We start from the raw sequence: 6,000 nt of genomic DNA on the forward strand, positions 1-6,000 counted from the left end.
AGGTTTTATTGATATTATCTCTTATCTTTTCTACCACTTTTATTTTAGGCATTAGTGCTGGTTTGAGGTTGTTTTGTACCCAGAGAAGCAATGTTTTTTTTCCTAGTCTGATCTTTTGGGGGCAGACCTATTTTTAGGGTAGAAACTTTGATTAGATTGTTTCCATGGAGATGTGACACACCCAGCTGTGGGGTGGGGGTGGGGCACACACAGCCTTTAGATTGTATTATGTCCATGGAGACATGGCATGCCCAGTTGTGGGTGTGGTTTTTTGATTAGGTAGAGATGTGACTCCACCTATTCAAGGTGAGTCTTGATTAGTTTACTGGAGTTCTTTTAAAGGGAAACATTTTGGAGAAATCTCAGATCCAGGTGCTTGGAGAACAGTTGCTTTGGAGCAATGTGAGACCCAGACATTTAGAGATGTAGAAAGAAAATGCCCCCAGGGAAGTTGTTCGAAACCAGAAGCCAAAGGACCAGCAGCTGTCAGTCATGTGCCTTTCCAGTTGAAAGAGGTGTTCTGGACCCATCAGCTTTTCTTGAGTTAAGGTATCTTTGCCTAGATACCTTAGTTTGGACCTTTTTATGGCCTTAGAACTGTAAACTTGTAAGTTAGTAAATTCCCTTTTTAAAAGCCCCTCCAGTTTTGGTATATTGAATTCTCAGCAGCTTTAACAACCAGAACAGTACGTGGTGGGAAAATAGATTACTGTTAGTTCATAGGGCTCCTGAAATTTAAGGGCCACATCTGGGCCTAATAGAATGGACTGAGCATCATTCATAAATCTGGATTTGAGCTGAATGCAGTGACTGCTTGGGTCATCACCTTCTTTCATGGAAGGTGTGGGTATGTTCTATGTATTGCATGAAGGATGTATGTAGAATATTTTGGGGATTCAAGGGGTGGATTGTGGTAGAAACAGCTAGTTCTCTCTCTCTCTATTTTTTCTTCTATTGGGATTAACCTTATCTTTTTGGTGGACACACGGCTTCTCAGAATAAAGACTACATTTTCTTATCTCGTTGGTAACTAGGTGTAGCTATGTCACCAAATTCTGGCTAATGGGATGTAAAGCATACATGTGAAACTTTCAGGAGTTGTTCTTAAAGGTAGGGCTTGTGCTTTTTAACCTTCTTATGTTTGGAATGTGGATAGAGTCACCATAGCAGCCCTGAGCCACTCATTTAGATTTTTTCAACAGAGAAAAATGCAGTTCTTTCTTTTAGAAGTCATGTTGTTTTTTGTTTGCTCTCATTTATAGTTGAATCCAATCTTTTGTAGAGCAGTGAGATAGAATACACACTAGCTGAGCAACAAAAACTTCCCTCTAATCTCTAGCTTCCTCAGTTTTGACATACCATTGAGGACAAGGGTGACAAAGCTGTCAGGTATTTTCTTTATAAGTCTTACATAGATGACTTAACATCTTGCTTTGGAAAGTGGAATAGCTGGCACCTATTTTCTAGGTGCTATTGGGGAAAATGAGGCAGAAAGACTCCCATTTAATTTCCCATTATCATCATGTATATGAAACCAATAGTTATATAGAATATACACTGTAATTAAGTGATAGATTGTTTAACATACTGCAAATGTTCAAGGAATACAGATAATCAAGAAATTATTGTAGGCCGAATAAGTCAGAGAAGCTTCTGAGGTATGGAAGACTCAAAATATATGTCTGGAATAGAAGGCAAAGGATGAGCAATGTAGGGGTGTGTTTGTAAGAGTGAGGCAGCTCAGAATGCACAGGGAAAGTACTGAAATAGGAATGTACATAGTCTGTGTGGAACCCTTTCTTTGCTGTTTCATAGTTCTTGGTGAAACTTGATTCTACTTTCTTGGTTTTTCCTTTTTACTGCCTCCCAGAGTTGATACATGAATTACATTAGGATGGCTTGAACACCTACCAGCTTTATTGATGGGTAATATTTATGGGTGTTTTACAGGTATGGAAGGCACCATTGTCTGCCTTCCCTACTGTTATTTTCCCTAGTTACCTGCTATAAGATCACAATTTTGTTTGGGTACCAGGCAGCTTCATACTTAACGTAGACCAGTACCCACCCTAGTCCAGAGGGGCCATCTTGATTACTTTAAGTCAAGCAAGGGAGTCTTACTACCTGTGTGTTTTAATATGTTAAAGCTGACAGAATGCAAAATGCCAGAAATGGAACAGCTTTTTTGTTTGTTTGTTCATATATATATATATATTTAACTTTTTTATTATATAGTATAACATATATACAAAGGAAAGAAATAGAAAAACAATAGCTTTCAAAGCACTATTGAGCAAGTAGTTACAGGACAGATTCCAGAGTTTGTCATGGGCTTACCATACGATCCTCTCACATTTCTCCAACTAGCTGCTTCAGAATATAGGAGGCTGGAAGGCTTAAATCTTTTTTATCATCACACTAGACTTTTTTTCTTTTTCTCTTTTTGTATGAAAAATGACATATATACAAAACAGCAATACATTTCAAAGTACAGCACCACAATTAGTTGTAGGACATATTTCAGAGTCTGACATGGGTTACAATTCCACAGTTTTAGGTTTTTACTTCTGGTTGCTCTAAGATACTGGAGACTAAAAGAGATATCAATTTAATGATTCAGCACTTGCATTCATTTGTTAATCTTCTCTGGATAACTCCACCATCACCTTTGATCTTTCCATCCCTCTCTTTAGGGGTATTTGGGCCATGGCCATTTCAAATTTTTCACATTAGAAAGGTCTGTCACTAATATGGGGTACGGAGATGGAACTATCTGATATTCTGGAGAGACTGGGCCTTTGAGGTTTCAGGATTTATCTGGTCCAGGGATCTATCTGGAGGTAGGTTTCTGGAAAGTTGCTCTAGTGCATGGAATCCTTGTGGAATCTTATATATTGCCCTAAGTATGGAACATCTTTTAAAAGGGAATTTATTAAGTTGCAAGTTTAAAGTTCTAAGGCTGTGAAAATGCCCAAATTAAGGCACCAACAAGAGATTACCTTCACTCAGGAAAGGCTGATGCCATTTGAAACACCTCTGTCAGCTGGGAAGGCACATGACAACAACTGCGGGCTTTCTCTCCTGGCTTCCCATTTTAGAAGGATTCCCCAGGGATGTTTTCCTTCTGCATCTCTGAAGGTCTCTGGCTGTGTAGACTCTGAAGCTTTTTCCAAAGTTTTTCCTTCTTAAAGGACTCCAGTAAGCAACCCTACCTTGAATGGGTAGAGACACATCTCTATGGAAACCACCTAATCAAAAGGTCCCACCCACAATTTAGTGGGTCACATCTCCATTGAAACAACTTAATCAAACAGATCCCATCCAACAATACTGAATCAGAGTTAAAGAATATGGCTTTTCTGAGGTACACGATAGTTTCAAACCAGCACACCATGCTTGTGGTTGGTATAGGAACTTGCATACAGTGCACTTCTGGCCAAACAGAAAAATCTTCTGGGGGGTAAGAGTACTTCTGGGAAAGTTTCCTTTACTATTTAAAAGGGACATAGAAAAGAGATGTTCTGACATGTTTTGTGCATTTGCTATGCTTAAAACATCCATAATCATCCTGCCACCATTGAAAGGAGAGTCCCTTGTTTGGTAGAGTCATCAACACCACTCTGGTTTATGATGGGTACTGGCCTCTCCTTAAGTACAAAGCTGCCTGATACCCAAACAAAATTGTGATCTTTTAGCAGGGAACTAGCCAACCTGCCTGGGAGAGCAGAGCAGAAGGATGGAAAGAACTGAGTCCTTGATGGTGTTATTATGTTGGAAATTAACCAACTCTGAAACAGTTTGACCTCCAGACTTCTTAATATCGAGAAAATAAACTCCTGCATTGTTTTGGTCACTTCAATTTGTTCTTTTGTCACTTGACATATGTACCAGGTTACTGCTCCCTGTTCAGAAACAGGGCCTCAATTCTTCTGCCCCTCAATAGTGCTGCGACAGTGCTTCTGCTTTTCAGGAGACCATCTGGACAGAGCTGCCTTCTACTGGTGTCCCCTGTGCTGCCACCATGTTTACCTCAGGGGAAATGGATTCTGCTTTTACTATTGACTACATCATCTCAATTATAAGACTGGTCCTCCCTTGTAGTTCCTGACAGTACAGCAGAAACCGGGATGTAAGTTAGGACAAGATCTCTCCGAAGGTTCATGGTCATGAAGGGGAGGTGTGTGTAGACAACAGTTTACAATTATAGCACTGGTTCAGACCCAAACAGGTCCTGTCTTGCCTGGAGCAGCTTAACTACCACACAGCTGGACCCAGAGAGAGTTGAAGGATTTCCCTCATGTTAAGGCTTTTGCCATTCAACGTACGGTCCAAAAGGGCCAGTGTTATCACCTTCACTTGGGATATTGGAGAAATGCAGAATTTTGGTCCCTGTCCAAGACATATGGAATTATTCCTGTATTTTAATGAGATTTCTAGATGATTTGTATGTACATCAAATTTTAAGAAATTAGTCTATAGCTTGCCTCTTGAGTACTCCTTTCCTATTCCAGATCTGAGCTCTACACAAGATGGTGACAGTGGGAACACCTTTATTTTTCAGGTAAGACTCCACCCACACAATAATGTAGAGTAGCCCTTCAACTCAACAGTGCAATCACACAACCCCGACACCAATACATATCCCCAAATCTAGGTTGTAAAGTTTTTAAAAATGTCACTACAGAGCATCAACAGCCTAATCCAGGTGGGATGTCCTTTACATGTCCATAGTCTTTTATGATAAAGGTAATATTAAAATATTGACATTTGAAGCAAAAGGTGGATTTTATATAAGTCAACTTTTCATTCTTTTCCTTGTCTATGTACATACTCAATTTCAACCTACTTGGTTCCATATTTTATGATACAATTCTATAGTCTAGATTTTCATTCAATATTATATCCAGGTAAGCTTCTAATCTGTGACAGTCTTTTTTATCACCCCATAAACTGTATCTTCTCATCCTTATGCCCCTGAGATAATTATTGTTAAAAACCTGATCTGTATCTTTGCACCCTTTTCTCCATCTTCATACAAATATATACAATCATATGTCAGTTTGGGGGTCTTTTTTTTATTCCAGAACCAGCACTGTTTTAAGCATTTATAACAGCTTGATTTCTTTTCTTATCTATACATTGTGGATGTCTCTCCAGGGCAGTGGACATAGAAATAACTCATTTTAAAAAATAGCTGCATAATATTCCTTATTATTATAATTTATTCAACTATTCCCTTATTGATGGATGTGTTAGTTAGATTCAGTTGTCATCATGGCCAGGTGAGCATACCTAGTCCTGTTGCTGTGGACATAAGCCAATGGTACGTGAACCTCATCTGTTGCCAATTACATCTGCAGTCAGCTAGGAGGCGTGTCTGCTGCAATGAGTGACGTTTGACTTAATTGGCTGGTGCTTAAATGAGAGATTGCAACGTAGCACTGCCAAGCAGCTCGGCATTCCTCATCTCAGCGCTAGCAGCTCAGCCCAGGCCTTTGGAGATGCAGAAAGAAGTCACCCCGGTGAAAGTTGTTGGAACCCAGCGGCCTGGAGAGAAGACCAGCAGAGACCATCCTGTGCATTCCACATAAGAAAGAACCTCAGTGGAAAGTTAGCTGCCTTTCCTCTGAAGAACCAACAAAATAAATCCCCTTTTATTAAAAGCCAATCCGACTCTGGTGTGTTGCATTCTGGCAGCCAGCAAACTAGAACAATGGACATTTAGGTTGTTCCCAGTTTTTCAAGGTATATGTTTCCTTATACATGTAGTCTTATGAACTGGTACTTTTATTTCTAAAGACAGATTTCTAGAAGTGAGATTGGTTGATCAAAGTTAGCTTCGACAAGTGATTCCACTGTTATCCCTGAGCTAGGACTTAGTCACTAGCTGCAAAGGAGTCTAGAAAATATAGTTTAGGAAGAAGAGGAAACAGGTTTTTGTTTGTTTGTTTTTTAACAGCTAGCCAGTTTCTGCCACAAAAGGTAAATGTACTTTTAATT

At 39.5% G+C, this 6,000-nt stretch overlaps 1 long non-coding RNA gene across 1 annotated transcript in view; it reads left to right on the forward strand.

The window, feature by feature from the left end:
• LOC143660921 (uncharacterized) overlaps positions 1-5,643 on the forward strand; it is an 84,071-nt gene extending 78,428 nt beyond the window's left edge. The window contains exons 2-3 of the long non-coding RNA XR_013164327.1: positions 4,512-4,561; positions 5,361-5,643. This is a non-coding gene — a long non-coding RNA (uncharacterized LOC143660921). The remainder of the gene's footprint in view (positions 1-4,511; positions 4,562-5,360) is intronic.
• The last annotated feature ends 357 nt before the right edge of the window (positions 5,644-6,000 follow it).

The sequence above is a fragment of the Tamandua tetradactyla genome, chromosome 17, assembly GCF_023851605.1.
Source record: "Tamandua tetradactyla isolate mTamTet1 chromosome 17, mTamTet1.pri, whole genome shotgun sequence".
Classification (NCBI taxonomy): Eukaryota; Metazoa; Chordata; class Mammalia; order Pilosa; family Myrmecophagidae; genus Tamandua; species Tamandua tetradactyla.